Below are 25,866 nucleotides of genomic sequence, written 5' to 3' on the forward strand. Positions count from 1 at the left end.
AAAAGCTGAAAAGAAAAACAACTCTTATTTTTAGTATTCTTAATTGTCAAGCTCATTTTAAAGTTTTGCTGTTTCCTTTATGAAAATATGAGAAACATTACTGCTAAATTTCCTTCTTCTGAAGGCAAATCTTCTCTAAATAATCTTATTGCTTGTGTATCTCAAGTACCCAAACATTCCTTGAAGTGCTCCTATGATTTAGCTGATGCGTCTTCTAGAGTAACACCTACTGGGGTTGTTATAAGAAGGTTTCCATGGTTACATTCTCAAAATTTGCCGGAAGATGTTAAAGCTAAGATTTTTAAATTCTCTTTCTGATAGGGAGGTTGTATTTTGGCCATCTGCTGCCAGACCCCTGAAAAAAAACAGTGATGAGAGAGGGAAACTGATTCAAGACATGACTGACATTTTTTCATTCTTCCTCCTCCAAGTTTGTTAAAGGTTTATCCCTAATTCAGAATCATTTTATAAAAACAAAATAAGTAGGATCAGCAAACTTCTGGCAAGCAAGAATTCAAATCAGTAATGACAACGGGTCTCCAAAAAGAAGGTGTATCGCAGAAACAAGAACAGTATAACAAGTCTGAATAACTACACATTGTAGCTCCCTCCTGCTCTGATATTCCTTTAAGGCCTCCCCAAAATCTGGATCTCCATTTTCCTGTTTAGCAATGGTAATCTCAGGCAAATGGGCTCATAGAGTGACCCATCTGGGTTACAGATGGCACTGGCAGTTCATTTCTCCTTTTCAGGGAATTCCTCCTCATTCCCCAGATCGAACTTTTTGTTTCCCTCCTGTCATTCAGCATCTGCTGAGTCATCGGGTAATAGAATTTGTTCCTCTTTCCTTAATATGGAAAGTTTTTTTTTTTTTTTTTTTTTTTTATTCAAGAATGTTTCTGGTACCAATGAAAGAAGTCTCATGGAAAACAAGCCTAGATCTTTCCCTTCTCATTCAATTTGTGAAGAGAGTCATACAATTCAAAATGCAATCACTTGACAATCTATTACCCCTTATTTTGCTTTTCAGTTGTTTAGTAACTTTAGATTCAAAAGATGCTCATCATCACATTCCTATAGCCAGAGATTCCAAATGCTTTTTAAAGGATTTCTGTATCTAGATCACACTATCAGTTCTCTGCATTACCTTTTGTGTTATCCACTGCTCTAAGGGTGTTTACAAAGTGTCTTAACTCCAGTAGAAGCCTGTTGCAGACTCCAAGGGTTTCACATTTTCCTTATTTAGATGACATGCTTATCTTTGCAGTGTCACAAATCTCTCACATGGACAAGAGATCTTCTTTGCAGACTGGATTTCCAGGAGAATATTCAAAAGTCTTATTTGACTACTTCCCATAGGATTGTTTTCCTGGGGTGTCTTCTACATACTTCAGTTCAAAGAGTTTTCTTCCACAGGAAAAAGTAGATTTATATTGAGATTTTTTCCTCAGTTTTTTTACTCAGTCCACAACTTCAACAAAGGAATTTCTGAGGATTCATGGTATCTGTTATTCTCATGATTCCTTTAGCCAGACTCTACATGAAAAAGTTTCAGTGGCACCTAAAATTTGTATGGTTTCAACATCAGTACCCCTTGATCTTTCAAATTCAAGTTTTGGGATTTGAATAAAGGGAAATGCTTTGGTAGAGAGACCATTTTTATCTGAATCCAGGTCTCCCAGTCTTTCTTCCATCTTCAGAACTGTTTGTAACAATGGATGCTTTAGACTTTGCTTGAGGAGATGTATTTAAGGGTAAAAGTGCAGGGTTATTAAACAAAAAAGACAGGCTAAAACATATAAAGACAGAAGAGATTTTGGCAGTAATAAATAAATTCATCTCTCTGTCATCTATGGTCCCCAAGACCTCTACATCTGATTACGGACAATGCTGTAGTAATATGATACATAAACAAACAGGTGGGTTCCAGATCATATCCTCTGTGCAGATTAGACAAGGTAGCCTGGGCTATAGCAATTCAGCACAATTTCAATCTACAGACTTCTTACATCCCATCTGAGCAAAACATTGTGCCAGACAAGCTGAGAAGGACCATGACAGATCCCAAAGAATGCAAAATGAATCAGGTGGTCTTCCAGGATTTGATCTAGCTGTGGGGAACACCTCTGATAAATCTATTTGCTTCCATTCACTACAACCAACTGACAAAATTCTTCTCCAGGACTCCTTGCAATCAGGCCTGGAAACAAATTCGTTCTCATTTCCTTGGACAGGAATATTCATGCATGCTATTCTACCCTTTCTGCTGATACCTGATTTCTGACGTTTCAGGAGGACTCTCCAAAGATCATTGCAGTGACTCACTTCTGGCCCAGACAGCAGTTACTCTTTTTTCTTTCAGAAATGTCTAAGGGCAATTGCCACAAGCTTCCACAAAGGCTAGACCTACTCACAGAAGACAGGGGTTGTTCAATAAACTCCAACTTGAAACAACTTCAGCTAACTGTCTGGATGATATGGTTTTCATACCTTTTAGGCACCTATTTTCTGAGGATGTGCAGCAGGTATTACTAGAGGCAAAGAAACCTGCTATTCGGAAATCATGTATTAGCAAATGGAATATATTTTCTAGTTGGTACCATTTTAAGAAGCAACACCCTTTTAAGACTAGTCTTGCTCTGGCTCTGCAATAGTGGTGAAAGTTATTATTTTATGGCCTTTCTTACTCTTCTGTCAAGATTCAGTTGTTAACCATTTCAGCATGTCTTTCCATGGCTCTCACTGCTTCATTGCATTCCCATGTCAATATGTTCTTGAAAGGGTTTGCATACCTGTCCACCTGTAAAACAGATGACTCCACCTTCAGATCTTAATTTTGTTTTAGAAAAAAATTACTCTTGCTACATTTGAACCAGTTCATCAGGCTGATTTGAGGTTCTTAACATGAATAACAGTATTGTTTGCTCTGATGTCTGCAAGAAGAGTATCTGAAATACAATGTCATATGGTGGGTCTACCTTGGGGCGGCCACGGTGGTGCAACAGTTAGCATTGCTGCCTCATAGCAAGAGGTTCTCCGGTTTGATCCTTGGCTGGGGTGCCTTCTGTGCAGAATCTGCATGTCCTCCCTGTGGTCGTGTGGGTTTCCTCCGAGTGCTCCGGTTTCCTCCCACATCCCAAAGACATGCTATAGGTGGAGTGGGCATTCTAAATTGGCCTTAGGTGTGAGTGTGTGTGCACCTTCTGTGGAAGGTTGGGTGCCAGGCTGGCAACTTGACACTGTAAAACTTCACTGCCAATCATGAGCAGACAGGAGATCTGCTGTGGCGACCCCTCATGAGCAGACAGGAGATCTGCTGTGGTGACCCCTAACCAGGAAAAGCCGAAAGAAGAAGAATGGTGGGTCTACCTTATCTTATTTTACACAAAGATAGGATTTCTTTGAGAAATACTCTTTAATTTATGCCTAAAGTGGCATCTGAGTGAAGCTATCCATCTCCTTGTCTTCAGTCTAGGGCCTAAAATGAGGAAGAAAGGCGTTTTCATACAATGAATATTCACAAACAACTCAGGTGCTATCTTGACTGAATTAAAATCTTCAGAAATTCTGATCAGTTATTCTTTTCATATGAAGGAAAGAACAAAAGTACAACCACTGTCAAAGCGGACAATTTCCAAATTGCTGTTCCAGGCTATTTTCTTTTGTTATTCCTACTATAACGAGTCAGTTCCAGGCCGGGTCAAGGAGCACTCTGCTTGGGCCTTCGCTTCCATACTAGCTTTTTGGAAAGAAGGAGACTTGAAGTACTACACAGGCAGCAACTTGGTCCTCTTTACATACTTTTACAGAGAATTACAAACTAGACTCCTTTTCCAGGTCTAGAACAGGGTTTGCTAGGACCATTCGTCAGGGGCACCTAGAACCTTATCCTTCCCCTCCCAAACTTTGTTAGCTATGATATTCTACCATATAGCTAATGCTTCTGTAGCAGTGATCTAATAGTGGGCATAGTACAGCTGTGTAATTAAACTTACTATAATAGTAGAGGTCCATCATTCTCACTGCTTGAGTAGCCTATGGTGTGGCCTGCAAAGGATACAGTGTGCAGCCAGCTTCCGAGAGCTTTCATCCACTCCCATACTGTCACACTGGCTGCTTATAAGTTAATTTGGAGGGCATTATATAAGGAGCCAGAGTGATTAAAAATTATCAGTAGTTTTTTGCCAGCTTGTGCAGATGCTGCTCTTAGATTTCTCAGGAACAGTAATTGCCTAAAGCTTTCTTTTGGACAGAGAGGTCCCCTTTGGGGAACCCTTCCACACTAATTTCTACTTTTACGAATAATTTCAAATGTTTGGCTATTGTTTGGCGGGATTGTAGTATGCCTCTTTAAAGAATACTTACTGGCTTTTCAGTAATGTGAGTAGACATTCCTTGAAGTACTATTCAGTTCTGGGAATTGCTTCAAATCCCTCTGGTATAGCCATGCTGTCCACTATGGACTTGGAGTCAGACACGTCCTCTTTGGTTGTTACAATGCCTAACATGGGCATGGAAGAATCATCCATTTTAGTTGTGGGAGAAACCCCAGTAGGGTCTTCTTGGGGTGACTTGGTCTTCATCCTGGGATGTTTCTAGGAAAAAGAAACAGAAAGTTAATCATTCTGATAACAGAGAGATGGTTTCTGTCTGTAAAAATGATGTTTTTACCTTGATCAGAAGTTTGTTTTCAGACTGTTAATACTGGGTACCAAGTGCCTCCATCTATACCTTATTCCTCCACTCTCAGTGATGAGGAGGTTCTTTTAGATGATTCAGATTTGGGCAGTGTCAGGTTGTATCACCTAAGGGATCTGTTGCCCAAAACTCTGACTCTTTGAACAGTGAGCCTGTAAATTGTACAAACGGAGGCCTTTTGCTTTTCAGAGACCGTCCCTAGATTAAAAGATGTATTTCCATGGGAACAGGTGGATGTGCCCCCGAAATGGGAAGATATTATGATTTATTAGAGGAAGAAGGCCCACATACTACTCCCATTCCTCCCATTCTGTCAGCTTTGGGGTCTGCTTTCAAAGCTGCCTGCAAGTTTCCTGATTTTCAATCATTAGTACCTAAAAAAACAGATAATCTTTATAACATCCTTCAAGTTGACACACATCTCTTTGCTCACCTTAGAGTAGATCCTGCAGCTATTTCTCCTTCTTCTTCCACTGTGAATAGGCTGCTCACCACCCCTTCCTATTCCTGGGGATAAAAAAGATAAGATGCTGCACCAATAGGGTAAATGACTTTTTCCCCCCACTTCAGCTTTTAGAATACTGAACTACTAGGGCTACATATGCAATTTCTTGATGAAATGTGCCAATAGTTTGAGAGAGTTTTCTGCTTCTCAACATCCTGAAAGTAGGTCATATTTGAATCCGGTTATTTCTAACTTGTCTCAAGTGTCTAAACATGCCTTAAAAAGTGTATATGATTGTGCTGATAATGTTTATATGGCTTTTGCTTCAGCTACAGCTCTGAGAGAATTTGCATGGGTACATAATCAAAAGTTTTCAGAAGATTTAAAACCAGAAATTAATACTCCCCCCTCCTCAGATGGGGAGGTTTAATTTGGGACTTCTGCTACACGTTTTTTCAAATAATGTGATGAGATGGGTAAATTAATGGAGGGAGCTTGAAGGATTTTTCAGGTTCCCATGTTCTTCACTTCAAAATTCTCTGTTCCCATTAAAAGGCAAAAGAAAAAGGCAGTGCAGCCAGCACACTAAAAAGAAAGAAACAGGCAGACACCTAAGAAGAAACGGCAGGTGGAGACCAATATCAATTTCAAAAAGCAAGCAGTTTCCAAATTCCAAAAAAGGGTCAGGTATCAGCCTCAGGATTACTACAACTGCAATCTGTCCAACTTCTTGACCCCTCCTGCTCCAGCATTTCTTCCTCTCTCTCTGTCAGAATTTGTCCCTCAATGGGAGTTCCAATATGGCTACACAATGAGTAACAGCTTATTTTCAGCTTTCCTAGAATGAAAACACAAAGTCAGAAAGGAGATCCAGTGAATTTGTCTTTTTTGGTACATTTTAGCACTGGGCTAGTAAGTGCACTTACTTGATGCCAGCAAAAAAGGAATTCAGATAACGTAAAAGAAAATCAATCACAAAAGGTGAGGAGAAAACATTGTTTGGGAAGAATCTTGCAGCTGATCGGTAAAAAGCAGGTCAAGCTCCAGCTTTGGTGCAAGACATGACTTCCAGTAATCTAGAGGAAAAATAAGCAAAATACACTCAGAGCTGATTAAAATAAATGAATCACTGAAGGAGTATATCAACTCAAATAATAAAAGGCTAGAAAAATGGAAGAAACTTTAAACAGATATTTGGATGAGTTGACATAACTGCAAACATCAGAGGTTGAAATGAAGAAAAGACTGAGTTTGAAACTGCTCAACAACAGATGTTTCAAAAATGGTAGAATTACAGGACAGAGGCTGTAGGGAAAACCTGAGATTTTCCTGCTGTGCCAGTAAGGAACAGACTGTATTAATTTTATGAAAGCATAAATAAGTAACTGGACTGGTATTCCACAGCAGGAATTGTTAACTGAATGGGCAAATCATATGTATGTTTCAAACCTGGCCATGAGAAAGCAGCCCAGACCTTTAATAGTAAAGTTGTAATCCTACCAACAGAAAGAGTTGATTCTGACAAAACTGTGGCAGAAGGATAAAGTATTAAAAGTAGGAGACAGTGGAGTGTTTGTGGAAAATGATTACTCACTGTATACCAGGCAGAAGAGGAGTACATGTATTCCACTAATCAGGGAATGTCAAGAAGCATGCATGAGATTCAAGCTGCTTTAGCCATCTATTTTCAGAATATTTTTTTCCAGGAGGGCCATAATAATTTTTTGATGCAGAACATGCTAAGGAGGAAATACAAACGTTTGTCAACAAAAAGTAAGATATCAAACAGAAAGAGATTCTGCTTATTCTTCTGATAATAAATCCCATAGAGAGCTTATGTCAGTGCAACCTTTTCCAGTGTTCCAAAGGAAAATGTTTGAGATACAGAAAAAAAGCACAGTAGTTGACTAGAAAAAACAGGAGTATATTGGAAATTAACCAGATACCTGATTTGAAAGAGTTCAACGGTAAGAAAACCATCATCTCAGAAATTAATAAACAAATGTGGGATTACAATCAATTACATTTGTGAAATATGATGTGACAAGAAAACATGGAAATATTGGACTTTTTGACTTTATTAAACTTGTAGGGGACTCCAAAGCACATGCCCTACTTCATGTCATTAATATCTGGAAGAACATTTAGGAAAGGGAAAGAGGAAGGAAAGAATTAACTGTAAGTAAAACAAAATTTTGTTCTTACCAGCATTTTTATAATACATGACATATACTGCATGCTATAAAGTAAACTTTTTTCAGTTATTTTTGTGCGTAATAGGGATACTAAAGTGAACAGGGGTACCTATTTTTCCCTTCTTTCTTTCTTCTTGTTCAGTTTTAACAAATGTAGACACTGCAGTGTAAAAAGAGAAGAAACTCTGGTCAAAACAGCATGAAATAAGAAAAGATTATATACTTTTTTTTTACTTTTTTATAGGGGAATTATTGGGTTATGGCCCTTGTCTTGATTTGATAACAAGTTTAAGAGAAACAAATAAATAAAACAACACTGAATATAATGATAAGTTTTCTTCTAGCACATAAATTTTCATGGAGCAATGTGGAAGGCTTGTGGTGAAAGACAGATATGTATCTGGTTCTCAGGTTTCTATGGATACTTTGATAAGGGGTAATAAAACAGAATATTTCTTTCTTTCAGTGGCTGGGAGATAATGTTTTCTGAAAACATTCAAGATGTTTCCTACATCTGGGAGAGGAACAAAGATAAGACAAAAACAGACAACACAACGGAAGTAGAAGCACAGGTTGTGTCATGTGTCTTAGCATGACTAACCTTTATTTTAGGTTAATTTAAGTCTATGAGTGTGGCTGTCAGTCTGGGACATTTATTTGTATTAAGAGGGTTAAACTTCATTATTTGAAGATATACATAATTTTGTGTGTTAGCATTAAGTTAATAGGTACTGGGGCAGGGGGGGTTCTGGGTGTGTTTTTTTTTTTGTTTATTTGAGGGTTTTCAGTAAAATAAGTCTTGTAAGATGTGATATAGGTTCAAATGGATATGATAAGAAACAAATGTATAAAAGATCAACCTGACAAACATTGTGTATGCATGTAACACAGAAGCTGAAACAACACATTTAAAAATATGTTATACATAGCAGGTGGGAATAACTTCTTATCATAATTACATTTTGCATATAATATGTAAATGTGAATGGCCCCACAGATATATACAAAAAATAAATGGTACTACAATAGGAGTTTCAGTGGTACAGCAAGTAGCTTACTTACCTTTAGTGCAGAAGGCTGTGGGTTCAATTCTCACACAAGGTAGATATTATAAATAGCTATGCTACAGAAGGTATAGAACTGAACTCTGGAATTTAATGAAAAAAGGATTTCAGGATGGTTATTCAGGGGAATGCTACAGAAGATATAGAACTTAGCTCTGGAATTTAATGAAAAAAGGATTTCAGGATGGTTATTCAGGGGAATATCTGGGACGATGAAAACCAGGCATACTTATATTAATTGCAAGACGAGTTGCAATAGTTATAGAAAAGGGAAAAAGATAATAATGGTAGAGTTGTAGTACTAAGGAGCCACTGGCAAGGGAGGAGGATTACGCTGACATGTATTTGTATTCCACCAAAAACTGCTGTAACGGAGTTTTAAAAATTCTCGGAGAAATAATCAGCCTTCAGCAGGGGACATTTATTACAGATGGGGACTGAAATTTGATTTGAAAATCTGTATAGAGCATAGAAATGTAGAAATCTAGAAAAAGTTGCAAAAGCACAAAACAGGCACCAACACCAGGAGGTTTCAATAAAACGATGTCCACAGCAAGCTCGAAACAAACAGCCTTTTAATCACATAAATGCACCACTCACTGTAGCTTTTTCATCCAAAATGGACTTCATCAGATGTAACAAAGTGATAATCTGTGAATTTCTTTATATATCCCCATGCCCTGTTTTAATTAGATAATATAAATTGAATAATCACATAATGAATTTAACAATCCAAGTCTACCCCCCCCCCCCAATTACATACAAACTTGAATGCTTAAAATCTGTCCAAAGGACTAAATTAAAAAAAAAAATATATATATATATATATATATATATATATATATATATATATATATATATATATATATATATATATATATATATATATATATATATATATATATATATATACCAATAAACAAAAATAAAATATATATAAGTAAATAACATGAAAACTAAACTAAACTAAATAAATAAATGAATCTGTGATCAAGCTTCTTCTTATAGCTTTTCCCGGTTAAAGGTTGCCACAGCAGAACTCCAGTCTGCTAATGTTTGGCAGTAGATTTTTTTACAGGTGCCAGCTCAATGTTCAACCTTCAATAAAGGCACACCAATTCTACACATGTCTTTCAAATGCGGGGAGGACATGCAGACTCCACACAGAAGGCGCTCCAGCCAAGAATTGAACGGGAGAACCTCTTGCTGTGAGGCAACAATGCTACTGTTGCACCACCGTGGCTTGAAACTGTGATCAAGCTGATTCTTAGAAATTGCTGATGCAAACAGAATCCATAAATGGTCCAACACTGCCACCTAATGGTGGAAAACCTCAACTGCAAGCTATAATTTTGCAACTCTCAGTCTAAGAATAGGTGTAATAGATAAATGTTCGTTTAATCCTGGGGTTTTATTGGCCTCCAAAATTAGTTGCTAAAAAAGTTCCCTAACCTCAATTTTGGTCTCCCATGGCCCTCCCCTTGGGTCCTGTTCAACCTTTTCTACCACGAAGAAACCCCACCTTGCATGAGTGCACGCTAGGGAATGTTTATAGAGAGCATTATTGTGGTCCTGGGTTCTTATGGCACTTAGGTGTTCATAAATCCTTCTTTTTAGTCTATGGGTGGTCTTCCTGATGTCGAATGCTCCACAGTGTTTACATGTAGCCAGGTATATTACCCCTTTACTACAGCAATTGGAGAAACTGTTAGCTCTAACCATTCTATTCCTATCCAAGATATACACCCTGTCCTAATTTTGTATATATAGACATTGTGCACATGCACCACACTTGTAGGTACCTAGTCTTTTTTGGTTAGCTGGTTTCCTATCCCTTTCCAAGAGTTCCCTCAAATCTCTGCCTTTTTTTAGGTGAACCATAATGGGGTCTTGAACAACACCTCCAGTTCAGAATAACAACTAAAGTTATCCCAGTGTTTGGTTATAATGTCCCTAATGTTAGGGGTATCAACACTGTAATACATAACAAAATTGCCTCTTGGTGACTGATCCCCTCTGTGACTCGTACTCTGACTCTGAGGGGGATGAATATCATCCTCACCTCGACCCAAAATGGGACCAAATCTACCAGTTCTTCCTTGCTATACCTCTGCCATAACCTCTTCCACTAGGTCTATAGGATATCTTCTAGCAATGAACATATCGCTCAGTTTTGTACTTTCCAGCTCATAATCCAGTTCCTTAGAAGTTATTCTGGAGCTACGAATAAATTGACCCTTAAGAATGCTTCTTTTCTGTTTAAATGTATGTGAGCTGGTAAATTACAAATAAGAACTGGAAAAAGGTATTCTTCCTATGTACCACAGATTCAAAATATTGTACTTCTACTGTCTTTTTCAAGATGACATCCAAAAAATGCACCTCATTGTGAGAAATGTAATGGGTAAATCTTAAAAATTCCATAGTTTGATTAAGGTTCTGAATGAATTCCATGAGTTTGGTCTCAGTTCCCACCCAAATATGCAAATGTCATCAAGGTAGCATTTATAGTAGTTCCAATATCTAGCATACTCAGAAAGGGAAACAGATTTCTCCTCCCAGACCATTAGGACAATATTGGCATAGGTGGGGGCACAACATGCCCCCATTGCCACACCCTTGATCTGCTTAAAAAACTCACCCTCAAAAAACAAAAAATTATGTGCTAAGATCAAGTCCATTAATTCTGTATACACTAGAAAATGATTTTGATCCAGTTTTCCATGCTGGTTAATGGTCTCTTGAAACCATTCCATACCTAATTTGTGTGGAATTACGTTAAATAAATCTTGAATGTCCAGGGTAACAAAAATAAGACAATCAGAATACAACTCCTTCTTGACACTTCTTAAAAAGTCCCAGGAGTCTTTCAAAATTCCTCCCGCTGTGGTCCAAATATTCTTTAACTTGTGATCCAGATATTTGGCCAAGGGGTAGGTCTTGGACCCATTGGCCGCCACAATCGGTCTCAAGGGGAGATCCTCAAGGATTTTACGTAACTTGGGTATCCTGGAAATCGAGGGAATTTTAGGCTTTTCCATATTAAGGTATCTAAAGGTGTCCTGATTGATAAGTTCATCCTCCAACATGTCTTTTAAAATAAAATCAGTTTTGTGATAGGCCAAATTAATTTCATTCCTAGATACCTTTATGTATCTAGAGGAATCATTCAACATTTCCAACATCTTACTGGTGTACAGGATGCTATCCATAAAAACCACCCCACCCCCCCTTATCAGGTTGCATGATTCTAACATATTGATTCTCTCTTAAGGTCTTACTCAAATTATGTTCCTCCTTACTGAGATTGTATTGAAATCTTTGGTGAGAGTCAATGCTTTCCCTAATCTCTCTTTCCACTTGTGCCTCGAAATTCCTCAGTTGGGGGTGTATAGGTGGGTTAATGGTAGTAGCCTTTTTAATTTCTTGTGGATGGTTCCCACCATTTTTTCCCTGAAACAAAATTTCCCGATTCTTTTTTCTCAGAAACATTTTTAAATCAATATGTACATCAGCTGTTCGAATTTTACTAGTAGGGATGAACTTGAAACCCTTGGAAAATAATTCAAAATGTTCAACAGAAACATCCACACCACTGTAGTTGTAAATACTAAAGTCCCTCAATGTGTGTCATGGTCTTTCCTCTATAATACTTCCCCCATCCGGGTACCCTCCATTGCCATCAACCTCCTCTAATATCTGCTCCCATTTGGGGGTTCCCTCTGGTGGTATTGGACTGTGTTTTTTGTCTCATCCTTTCTGATCTCCTTAGTTCTGGAAAATCTAAAGGGTCAAAGGCTTCCTCATATAATACTGGGTGTTCCTTGTTCTCAAACTTGTCATTCTCAGTCCCCCAAAAGTGTTGGGTAGTATGCACCTGTGGTTCATAACCCCTAACTCAATCCCGGTCCCCTGTAAAGGCACGTTGCTGATAAAAATCCCTTTTGGGCAAGCCCATTTTTGTTGATATCCCACCAGGTCCCTATCAATTTTGCCACATTTTCTTTTATATATCATACCACATTTGTCTCCACTTGTCTCATAATTAAATAATATTTCCTTTTTTCCTCTTCTATGGTGAACATTAAATCAGTTTGGTTGGTGAAATCTAGAAAAAAATACAAATGGAAATGTTTGTGGAAGAATTATATATGCCAAAGTTAGAGGAAAATAGGGCCCAATTACTAATAGTTAAGATAAGAGGAGATGAGATAAAAATGTTGACGTATAACCAATCTTCAGAAAAATCCCCAGGAAGAGGTATTCCTGTGGAAGTTTGGAAACTAGAAGAGAAAACTGATAAAGATCTGGAAGGTTTTGTTTAACAGTATTTTAAGAGGAGAAGCACCAACGTCCTGGAAGAAAGCAGTGGTAGCTGTAATACATAAAGAGGGTAAAGATCCATCAGATCCAGCTTCATACAGGCCCATTTCAGTACTAACCATGGTTATAAAGCATTTACATCTATAATGGTTAAAAGAATTGCAAAGGTTATGCCAAAATAGATAGCTATGAATCAATGTGGTTCTGTGGAGGGGAGGCAAACATCAGACAATACTAACAGAACAATGATGATCTAGAGGGAAGCAGAATGTAAGAAAATGCCACTGTTCTTTCATGAGTCTTGATGCAGAGAAAGCATTTGAGAGAGAAAGCTGGGATTTTATGAGTAGGGCCATGAAAGCATTTGTGTTCTCTGATACAATTGTAAGGTTGAGTAAGAGGAGATATGAGGGCTTGGAGGTGAAAAATTAAAATGTTGCGGGATCCTCTCTGATAAATTTTGTTTGAGCAGAGGAATGAGGCAGCAGGTTCCTCTTTCCCTTTGTTATTTGCATTATATGTGGAACCATTGGCAAAGAAAATAAAGGATATAAGTTGTATGATAGTCAAGAAAAGTTATTTGCAGATGATATTGTTTTATACCTGATAAAACCAGAAAAGGGCATTTCAGTGTTGTGGAACATTCTCAGACACTTTCAAAATTAATGAAGAAAAAACAAAGGCAATAGTTGTAAACTATGTACCCATACATAAATTGGTTCAGCATTACCCATATTTATGGGGATATGATAAAATGAAGTACTTAGGAGTATGGCGTAAAAAAGTCTGTTATGGCAGCTAAGGGTATAAATAATGCAAAAAACTGAAATTGGAAGCTCTTTTTATGGATATGGATAACAAGATATAAGCAATGAAAATGTTTTTGTCCCTTTAGTTTTATACAGAGGTCAGGCATATTTTTATCAACCAGAGAAGTTGTCGATAGCAATTAAAGAGTTGAGGGATTTTATCTGGGAGAGTCAAGTAGGATAAGTTGATCCTTCCAATAGAACAAGGTGGTTTGATATTACTGGATTTGTAGGGGTATTTCAGAGCTACACAGTTAAGGCTCCTATGCATAGCACAAACAGAAAACTATAATTTGAAGTGGAAAGGGATGGTCATGAAATGGGGGAGTCTCTAGAAACAGAGAGAGACTGGGACTTTGGATACAGATCCTTAAGGAGAGTAAAAATAACCATACAGAGTATTATATTCATAAAGTAGCAGAAAGTATTGTAAGAACTAACTCAACCTGGGGCTCGAGAAGATAGATTCTCCAGATAGGGATGACTGCAATTAGGGACATAGAGAGTAGGCAAGAGGGGTCTGGAATTTACTAGAGAAAACTGTAAATGGAACCAATGTATTGGGAGCAAATAATTAGAGAGGAAAAGCTAACAGAATGAGAAGAGTCCAAGAACTTATTTGGACTGCAGGCTGGAGATTGCCTTCCCTTTCAAGGATTGGTATCAGAGCATAGGCAAAGAGAAAGAAACGGGAATCCTAAGTGAACGACCAGTACTGGTAGAGTTTTTAGTATAATGTAGAACAGAAGCTGCTGTTCAAAAGGGATAGCTAGTAGGGCATATAAAATATTGCATAATAACCATAGGAATAAATCAGAGGAGGTTAGAAAGGATTGGGAAGAGATATTAGATAAGCAATTCACAAAGATTGGGGGGATATATGTATGACTCCCAAATATGCAACAAAATCTAGAAGATTTAAGATCTTTGCTTCAAAGTCTTTGCATAGGTATTTTTATACCCCAAGTAGAGTCCAAAAAAGTAAATGCTGGAGGTGTGATGGGGAAGAAAGAGATAACTGGGAACATATTTTTGGGAATGTAATGAGTTGGCTAACTTCATAAATTCCCTGCAAACTACTATATCAGAAAACTGGGTGAGCAAATTGGTGTAATTAAGGAAATTATTTTTTTGAGCTGTGATGTGGGGACAGAGTTGCTTGGACATGGTGGTACCTTACTGGGTTTGATTTTGGTTGCTGCCAACAAGGTAGCTGGTGGAGATCAAGGTCTAGACCAGCTGTGCTCAAGGTAGTGAATATAGTAACACTGATAGAATGACTAGAAGTGGGATCTTTAGAGACGGGTAGGAGCAGATTGCATGGAATGAAGTGGGAGTTGTGGGAACAATGCATGTGGGGTGGTAGTTTGGAGGAGGAGAGGTGTTTGGGGTGTGAATTGGGTGAGATTTGTGTTGTTTGACTGACATTGACTGGAAAAATTGGTAGTATATAATGTGTGCAGCTGAAAGTATGTCAGTGTGGTTTGTTTTCAATTTTATGGATGTGTGATTGCCTATGTCATAAGTGATAATTTAATAAAGATGTTCCTTGTTAAAAAAAATAATTTGGCCCTCACTGCTCCTTTGTGGCAACATATTGTCCTAGATAAATGAGTTTTGAAGTTGATCCAGAAGGGTTACATTTGGCAATGAGCCCACACATTTCAGAGAATTCCTTCACCTTCCCAACCAGACAGAAATGTTTCTCCAAGTGCTCCAGCAAGTTAGAAACAGGAGTCATAGAACATGTCCTTGAAAAACAAATAGTCAAAGGCATTTAGTCCATAATGTTCCTGATTCCAAAGAAGGGGTTCTGTTGGAGACCAGTACTGGATATTTCCTTTCTTAATATTTTTGTGAAGATTACAAAGTTCATAATGTCGACCCTTCAAATAGTATTAGCTCTGCTTCCATCTCAGAATGTCACAGTAACCTTCATAGAAAACAATTTCAAGAGATTTCTAGGATTTTATGTATCTGGGTCACATTATCATTTCTCTGCTTTACTGTTTGGGCTTTCCACAACACCAATAATGTTTACATGATATCTAGCCCCAATAGAAGTCAACTGCAGATTGCAAGGTATCCATATTTTTAATCTGTATTGACTGACGCCTCAGATTTTGCTTGGGGAGCAGTTTCAAAGGCTAACAAAAGTGCAAGGATTATGGGAAAGCTCAGAGAGACCAAAGCACATTAATATCAGTGAAATGATGGCAGTGATTCATGCCATAAGGTCTCTTCATTGTCTTTGGGACCTAGGTCCTCTTCAAATCATTAGAGACAACACCAGAGTGATGTGATACATAAACAAACAGGCAGTACCCTTTGTGCAAGCTGGCTCTCCCATCTCCCTTATTTTTGTATATTTTTTTGTTGCCAGGGTGAGGACATTGATTTTTATTTACCTGTCATTGACCTCTTTCAGAGCTCCAGGTGGTATGAAAGCTCTGAAGGGCTTGAGCCCTAACCGCTGACTTTTTCCAGCTCTGCTTGACCTGCTAATGGTCTTGTCACACAGAAGGTGCTCTTAAGCCTTTGAAGTTGGCTGGCTATTAGATCCTAAGCATGATATAATCCCATATAGCTAGGCTGCTACAGCAGTGATCTAGTCGAAAATCTGCTATTATGCTAAGTTTATTTACATAACTGCCCTTTCTTTGCTCACCATGCATATCAGCTGTTAGGAAATCCTTTTTCTTCCAGATCTTATTGGTATGTACTTTTCTAAGCATATGACCCATACCTCTCAACTGTCGAGATTTTTGGCAGAATGCCCAGATTTTTGCCTTTCTTCCTCATAAAATTGCGGTTTCTGGCAAATCGCTGATGATTGAAGTCACTAAATAATGACACATATTTCAGTTTCAGACTTGAAATCATTCAGAAAATGCATGCTAACACACAACCTGTTATTCTAGCAACTTTCTAAGCTTAGAAGAGCAATATTTAAAATATGTCCCTACTTTTGGGCTTTTGTCCTTCCATTAGTTTAGGCTTTATTCATATTCTTGCAGTAGGAGGTTGAGGGGTATGATATGACCCAGCATGAGAGACAGCAGCATTTCCTCATTATGATGATCAAGGGTAGGCCTTCCTTGAGCCATCCAGACTGCCTCAGTGTTCTCTCTCTCTCTCTCTCTCTCTCTCTCTCTCTCTCTCTCTCTCTCTCTCTCTCTCTCTCTCTTTCTGTCTTTTCACTGTTTCCTACATACTCTTGAGAGGTAACCTCTGGCTAGCCAACAGCTCTTGGAAGGGTCCATTCCTATGTAACCTCCTGCATATCAACAAAACTAATAACACCATAGACACCCACATGAGAGAATTTAACTTCCCCTGAAATATAAACAGGACCTGCTAGTGAGATAGATCTAGATCTTAGAGAATCCCTCTTTTATGGAATATACTTCCTTTGGCTATAAAGCAAAGTAACTCTTTGACACTTTTTGTGGTTTTTGGTGGGTTTTCTTAATGTTACTGAGAACATGCAGGTCAAATTTCAGCAGGTCATCAATAGTTTGGTGTGCGTTTCCACTGTGATAGTTGTATTATTATGGGAAGTGATAGAGAAAGAAGGTTTTTAAGATGATTCATAGGTTTTGGGATGAAGAGCAAGTTTAGTCTTCTTTGGGTTTAGCATTAGGTGGTTCTGGTTGAGCCAGTTTTCAATAGGCAAAAAGGTGTTCTGGGTTGTCGTCTGTAGATCAGAGAGGGTATTGGCTATGGTGATGACTGTGGAGAGGAGGTAGATAACAGATTTGTGAAAATGTTAAATAGCAGTGGGCCAAGGATTGAACCTTGGGGAACCCTCATATTTATAGGAAGTTATGGAGAGATAGCAGAAAGCTATTTAACAGATTGGAAACGGATGCTGAGGTAGCTAGAGAACGAGGAGATGGTAGTGGCAGATAGGTTGAGTTCAGAGAGTTTATTTACGAGGAGAGGGTGAGAGACAGTGTTGAAATCCTTTGAGAGATCCAGAAAGAGGCAAGCGACTAGTTTGTTCTGGTCTCTGGCTTGTGAGATGGTGTTAATGAAGAAAATGAGAGCAGTACAGGTGCTATGTCCAGGGCGAAGCCATGTTGGGTGGGGGTGATTAGGTTCTCTTGTATGCGGTATTGTAGGATTTGTTAGTGTACGCATTTTTCCAAGATCTTAGAGATAGGTTGATAGAATTGCAATGGGCCTAAACTTGGAGATTTCGGTAGAGCTACCTTCTTTATGAATGGGTAAGGTGTAGAATTTTTTTCTATATTGCAGGGACTTTGGCTTCAGTAATGGACCGGTTAATATGAATAGAGATGGGGCGACCAAAGGAGCTGGCTGCTTTCTGGAGAAAGAGTGGAAGGAGACTATCTATTGAGGGAGAGCAAAGTTTAAGTTTAAGAAGCAGGGATTTAATGTAGTTAGTGGATACAGTTTTTAGGAAGAAGGTCGAGGAAGTGTTAGAGGGTTTAAGAAGGTTGGTGGGTAGGGTAGTGTCACTGTTGGAGTTAGGATGGTTGGTTAAATTGCTGATGGTGTCTATAAAATAGGAGTTAAAGTTAGTAGCAGTTTGAAGAGGTGTGTTTGTAGGGCTAGGTTGGGGTGAGGAGGGGTTGCCTGGATGAAAGATTTGGTTGATTGTATGTCAGAACTTCTTTGGGTTATTTAGGTGTGACTCATGAGGGTTTGTATATTAGTTTCTCTTATCATTGGTGACATCTTTCTTAGCAAGGTTGCATAGTTGTTTGTACTGTTGGAGGTGGGAGGGGAGTTTGGTTTTGGTCCAGAGCTTCCAGGTTTTATCCCTCTTAGAGAGCAGGTGGGGTTTGTTAGCTAGGGGGATATGTTTGATTTTATTTTAACAGTGCATATGGGGGCTAGGCAGTTGAGTATGTTAAGGAATATGTTGTTAAATTTCATTACAGCTTCATGGAGGGGTAACTGGCTGAGGAATGACAAGTTGATAGCTGAGAGATGGCTGTTTCTAGTACTGCATAAATTCTTAAATTATTCATCTGATCCTAGTTCTAAGGTCATTATCTGAAGTCTGAATAAATCATTATTTAATAAAGAGCTTATCTGAATTATGAATCCCTTTTTTATTCGTGGGTTCATAGATTTAGGTGATTACTAAATTAAAGACCGGGGGGGGGGCGCTTTTTAAGCCTACCCATGCTTCCCATATGTATCTGACAATTTTTCATACCCTAGTGTTATTTAAAGGGGTATATTTAGGGGCTTGGGCATGGATTTTCAAATGTTTATAGGCTGCTTCTAACTGTTAGAGACATAAGTGCCAGACCAGGTGTAAATTTCTGATTCCCTATCCACTGGTCCAAGTTATGGTAGAATTGAGTTACTGAAGAATTTTGCTTCACTTAATGGGAAGCCTGCTCCAGAGAAGAAGTAGTCTTTGAGACACATACCTGTCCCTCCAATGTGTCCTATTCATGTTGAAGATGAGATTTAGGTCCCTAGATTGGATAATTCTGATGCTAATTGAGCTGTGGATGTGCAACAGGTCCAGCAGAGTGGAATAACAGGATGCTTTGTAGGCTAGGCTTAATTTGTCTCCAGGGATAGGGCTTTGAGGTTATCTGTGTAGGACATGTGATTTGGGCCATGTATTCCTTTTGAGAGGAACCTTGGTAGACACTCCAGCTGTTGCATATCCCTGATGTGTTGTTGCAATAGTAATCCTGCTCAGTACGAGAGGAATCACAAGTTCACACATTTGCTGTATGTGCTTGGCTGAGGAGCCAAAGGTGTGAAGCTACCATCTCTAGGATTATAACTGAAATCCTCTAAGTCAGAATCCTGCCCAAATATAATGATGAGCTCTGCAGATCTCTGGTTGGCCAGAGATAGCCAGCCTCAAGGTTGATGAGGAGGTTTTTGAGTAGGTGATTAAGTTTAGATCCCTAGATTGGGTGACCCTAGTGCTGTCTGACCTGCCAATGTGTGACCATCAGGGCTGGATTTGTGAGTGTTTTGTGGGTCAGAAATAGGTCACCCATTAATAGTCAGTAGGAAATGGAGTAAGTGGATAAGGCTTTTAGTCAATCCACATGGGACATGTTGTTAGACTCTGTGTTTTCTTTGTGTAAAACCTCTGAGGTCACTTCAGCTGCTACAAGTGCCAAATAGAGCAATGTACTCAGTTATTGGTCTAATGAGGGTGGAGTACAGTGGAGCTATAATTTCCTTGGATCTGGATTCCATATCTTTATTTATAAGCTGTGCTACTTAGAAGGATTTCCTCACCATGTGGACACATGGCAGTTAAAGTTCAGGCTGCTATCTATCTATGTACCTAGATCTCTCACCTCTGAATGTAGCCTTGGGGTGTGGTAATTTGCAGGCGTATTTGACTTGGCAAAGGGTATGATAATGTTATTTTTCACATTTAGTTTTAGGTCATGATTCTGGCACCAATCATTTGTCTGATCTAGACCCACCTGAACGATATCTGTATCACTGGGGGATCCGACAATGGCCCTCAGCTTGCAGTCATCTGCAGAATTTGGTCATCCAGAGGCCTTCCACATCATTCTTGTCTTCAGAGAAATATAGGGCCGGATTCAGGAAGCCTCCGTGTAAGAGTTATAACTCTTACACGGAGGCTGCAGTTAAACGGTGTGATGTCAGCATGTCATGCATATGCATGAGGTGCATGAGGCATGCTGAATCACACTGTAACTCTTACACGGTCCGTGTAAGAGAGTAGGGGGCGTGTCCGTAGGCTAAGCCCTGCATGCAGACACGCCCCCGTAAGTGTAGAATGGCTGAATGTAAACAGCCATGAGAGAGGCCATGGAAATGTAAATAAACACACTACACAACACATTCCCCCACAGACCATCAGTGTACAAAGTGAACAGAGGCTATAAAATGAGAATAAAAACTGTTGTATTTTTTTTAAACCCCGTAAATGTTTGCTACTGTGTGCGCTCGTGTGCGCGGGTGTGCTACTAGCGCAACTGCAGTTAGCAATCAGTGGAAAAGGATATGAGAACTAAATATGCAAAGTAAGCCAAGAAGAAATAGCTTAGCGGTAGAGTTGCCAGCATAAGAGTAGGCAGGCAGGGTTTGAGCCCCCACAACAACCTTTTTTTTTTTTGTAAATAAGCACTAAAAAGCCCCCTGACAGTATTGTACAAATGTAAAAGCATTCCCTTTTGTAAAATGGAATGAAATGGAGCATATATTTTGAAGTAACACAATAATAAAAATAGAAATGTACTGATAGCTAAGCTGCTGTGAAACAGACTGCCTGTAGCTGAGTAGTGTTTAAAAAGCTGCAAACTGCGTGCCCGTTGCTAAGCACCGGTTTAACAGGCTGAAACTGTTTGCAACTAGCTGTGCTTAGCTGAACATGTGTGTCACTAGCCAATTATGGTTTATCCCAGCGCACACCGTTTGCGCGCCGCTCCCACAAGCTAACTGCCAGTGCGCATGCGTTACCTCCGTGCAAACGAGCGCAGACCTGCTTTTAAGTGCTTAAAAGTGCCTTTGGCATGTTTGATTGACAGGTCTCAACTCATTTCTGTCAAGAAAATCAAAAATCAGTTGCCAGATTCGAACCCAGGATACCATGCACTAGAGTCAAGGTACTAAACCACTAAGCCATGACAGCAATACCTAGAAATGCAGAGATAGCATATATATGGGATAAAATCCAGAATGGAGCATGATAAAGCATTTTCAGTGAAGTAGATACAATTCCAAAATGGCCAATCAGAGAAATGTGCAGGAAAAGCGGCATATATAAGCCCCATAGGCGGGAATACACAGCAGAAACGATTGTAGAACAGACCTGCAGTCAGAATGAGTGGTGTAGGTGAGGGACGTTGCTTTCGAGCACAGCGTTGGGGCATTGAGGAGTCCAGATACATGATCTGGCTCCTTGTCCATCATCACGAGGCCCAACTCATGCAGGGCCAGGTCTCATGGGGAGCGTATAGGGCAGAGGCATGGGACCAATTGGCTCGTGATCTGACCAGTGCTACTGGCATTCCACGCACTGGTGAGCAGGTCCATCACCACCATGTGGACCTGAAGCGATGCAAGCAAGACCAGTTGACCGAATGGATCCAGGAGGCCCGAGATATGCCCAACGCCCCACTACTGAGTAAGTTACATTTTGCTTATGTATGTAAGGATTTCAACTGGCTGATACCATGGAGATGTGTAGTCCAATATTACTTCTTTCATATTACAGCTGCAGGTGTCCGCTCTGCGAACCGCGAGATGTATGCCCGTAGGCTGGTGCAGCTGCGCCACCATGCAGGTTAGTAACCCCACCCATTACTTGTAAATAAATATTGTACTGTAGCATGTATCAGAACACTGCAGTGTATTGATTAAAAGTAATATAATGTGCAAGCAGGAATTGAAAGTCTGCAGGTATGGCTGCAACAAGTTCATCAGTATGCAAGTGTAACTGGAAATATAATTGATAGAATCAAACAGTGCTGTAATACAGATGTCCAACCATGAATTAAATAACCTGCAGTAGTCTCAAGAGTACAGCTTCAGAATCTGAGGTAGTCAGATGTGAGATATATCCCCTGTTGAAATGCTGAATCATGACAGAAGTGAGGCTGTTGGAAAGTGTTTGAATCACCACCAGTCTAACATGTGAACAAAGCCTAGAAGTACCAACCTGAACTGTGAAGTTGCAGGATGTGTGAGAGTGACAGAAAGGGTCATGTATGAATAAATAAAGTAGTAATAACCCCTGAATATATTAGCCCCAGTGTGTTTCTACAGAACTAAATGCATGTGGGAAGTACATCTTAATATCCCAAACTGATTTCAGTGTGTCAGAATCTGGAATGCCTAGGCCAAAGTCTGTATGGTGATCACAGTAAATAATTTGCAGATAGAATGAATGATTATCTGACAGACTAAACAGCCATAGTTGTCCCCTGTCCTGTCATCAAAGTGTAGCAGGATGATGTATCTGATCAGATTCAAAATAAGTAGGATAGTGATGTATTTGTAACAGGTGTAGCATGATAGTCAAATAAAAATTATTTTGAAACATCAGCCTCAACTTAATTGTGTACCTATTACAAATGTAAATCAATGTGTAACATATGAATGTGTCACCACTTTCTATCTCCACCCAACCCTATAATTCCATATAACAACACCCACTAAATAATGGTATGTGAACATTTAATTAATCATGGACATTTGTCCGTTTCAAAAATATATGCATGTCTGTTTGTGCATGTGCCCTGTTCATACCTGCAAATTTGATGGCCTGTTGCCATTAATCAACCCTGCATGTTGTTTGACTGTGTATTTCTGTTCAAATAATGCATGTGATATTGATATGCCCCTTGTTCAATGGTGTTAATATCTGGGTGTTTGTTTGATGGGAATACCAATGCATGCTGTTACAACTAATCTGAATGGAATAAAATGCCACTAACCCAAACTAACATAACTACTCACAAACCTAGAACGCTTGGGAAGGCAGGACCCACCTCTCCCACCTCAGCTGGCGAGTGCACCTGGCACTAGTGCCCAGGCCGGACCCCCCTCCGGTGGCCCTGTGCCACCTTCGGGTGGAAGCGCTGCAGGGGATGGGGCCCGTCTGCAAGTGTGGCCGGAGGGGTTCGTCCACTCACCCTCCAAGGTGTCCGGTCTGTGGTGCGAAGGGAGATCCAAGACTCTGTTCTTGGGCCCCTACGCCAGCTCGAGGCTCGTGTGGCACAGCTAACGGCCCCAGCCGTTGCCCCGCCTACACAGCCCCCAGCACAGCCCCGTCCTGGGCTGTGAAGGAACAGTGGCAACTGCCTATGGGTGGGGATATCAGTTCCACTGTTGCCATCTGTGGGCTCATGCATCTCGGATATCCCAACCTCTGTCCCGTCAATTGTGTAACCCCCACGTGTGTCATACACCGCCCTGTATGCCTCTTGTCTGTCCTGTCTGTTAACCTACCCAATCTACCTCCCCAGCTATACCGACTTCCTTCACCTGACATACCACTCTCACCTGAAAAAAAAAGGGCACTCTGTACCCACAAAAAATTACGCCCCATACATAGCTGTCCATGTCGCACACATGTCTGCTTGACATTGAAACAGTTAATTATAATTGGCTCTACAACTAATATTAATGTTGTCCTGACACCTCTCTCAGGGGTGAAAGGTTTCCAATGTCTCACCAAAATACATGGAAATGCACAGCTGTTGCTGCCACAGACATGGGCATCTATGGGCCTTACCTACATCCCTCCTGCAAATCCCACGCTTGTTTCCCTACTGTCTTACCCTCTTTGTGACCCCTTTTTCACCACTTTCCTGTCACCCCTTTTTCTTTTCTTTCAAAGAAATTAGCGCGGGTGTGCGCTTGTGTTAGCGGAGCTCACCGCCAGTGCGCATGCATGAGCTCCGCGCAAATGAGCGCAGACCTGGTTTAAAGTGCTTAAAAGTGCCTTTATGGCACTTTGATTGACAGGTCCTGTACTCAGTTTGAAAGCTTGCAAATAAAAATAAATTCCCACTGTCAGTCTTGAACCCAGGACGTTGGTAACATTAGTCTGTATGACCTACCACTAAGCCATGCCTGCCTTACAAGAGCACAGTGCTAAAATAAATATAACATGTAATAGTAGGAATCAGTATAAAAGCAATATAGGAGATGTACTATCTGAAGCATGTCAGGCAGAGTTTTAATGGCCAAATTACTGGATTCCCATACTAGTTCAGTGTTAACAGAAACAGCCCTGCTACTTGTTAGCTTGTACATAATAAAGTAAGGTAATGTACATATATGAAGGTACGTATATCTACACATACATATATATAAATATATATAAATACATATGAAATATAGTTGTAGGTGTCAGTATCCATACACACGCACTACAGGAAACAGTGAACATAAATGCAGCAACCTGAATCTGCAACACAGCCTGACCCCTGTGTGACCTACTTACCCTTCTAACTGCTTAAAGGTGGCCTCAGCACTTTGATTGACAGGCCCTGTACTCAGTTTGAAAGTTTGCAAAGAAAAATAAATTCCCACTGCCAGTCTCTTCATAACATTAGTCTGTATGACCTACCACTAAGCCATGACTACCTTACAAGAACACACTGCTAGGATAAATATAACATGTAATAGTAGGGATCAATATAAAGACAATATAGGAGGTGTACTATCCAAAGCATGTCAGGCAGAGTTTCAATGGCCAAATTACTGGATTCCCATACTAGTTCAGTGTTAACAGAAACAGCCCTGCTACTTGTTAGCTTGTACATAATAAAGTAAGGTAATGTACATATATGAAGGTATGTATATCTACACATACATATATATAAATATATATTAATACATATGAAATATAGTTGTAGGTGTCAGTATCCATACACACTCACTACAGGAAACAGTGAAGATAAATGCAGCAACCAGAATCTGCAACACAGCCTGGCTCCTGTGAGACCTACTAACCCCTTTAACTGCTTAAAGGTGCCTCCAGCACTTTGATTGATAGGCCCTATACTCAAGTCAAAAGCAGAATATAAGCATACTAGTAGGCCCTACCACAAGACCATTGTAACACTAGTCTGTATGACCTACCACTAAGCCATGACTCTCATACAGGAATATAGTGCTAAATAAGTAGAACATGTAATAGTAGGAATGAAGATAAAGGCAATATAGTATGTCTACTACCCAAAGCATGTCAGGCAGACTTTTATAGTCCCAATTACTGTAATCCCATACTAGTGTAGTGTTAACAGAAACAGCCCTGCTAACTGTTAGCTCGTACCCAATAATGTCAGCTAATGTACATATATGAAAGTATGTATATGTACACAGATATATATATATATATTTATATAGCAATACATATGACATATAGTTGTAGGTGTCAGTATGCATACACACTCACTACAGGGAACAGGCAAGAGAAATGCAGCAACCTGAATCTACAACACAGCATGAAGCATGGGAGATGTACTAACCTTCACACTCACAGAACACTGTCAACAGCATACCAGCATGGTCCACGCCCTACAATCTGAAAGGGCAACGCCTATCTCACATACCCTTTTATAGCAGTGTCCTGAAATCACAGTGAGACATGCAATCAGTACATACCTGGCTGCATGCAATTAGCAAATGCTGCCTTACAATAGGTGCAGAGGCCATCACATGGACCTATGCAGATACCTCCAAAAGCATTGAGTACCCACACTACACTCATGCAATACATTCATTGCACAAAACCTACAGAGAAAGAGAGAGAGAGACAGAGAGAGAAACAAACAAATATAACGACAGCCAGCAGCAAAAGCAGCAGCAAGCAGCAAGCAGCAAACAGC

General features: G+C 39.7%; 1 protein-coding gene across 1 annotated transcript in view; it reads left to right on the forward strand.

Moving 5' to 3' along the window:
• The window catches only part of LOC122793465 (cytochrome P450 2C15-like), a 792,888-nt gene that overhangs the window by 536,012 nt on the left and 231,010 nt on the right, over positions 1 to 25,866 (forward strand). The window lies entirely within an intron of this gene.

This window comes from Protopterus annectens, chromosome 1.part0 (assembly GCF_019279795.1).
Source record: "Protopterus annectens isolate FY-2018-M chromosome 1.part0, PAN1.0, whole genome shotgun sequence".
NCBI classification, from domain to species: domain Eukaryota; kingdom Metazoa; phylum Chordata; order Ceratodontiformes; family Protopteridae; genus Protopterus; species Protopterus annectens.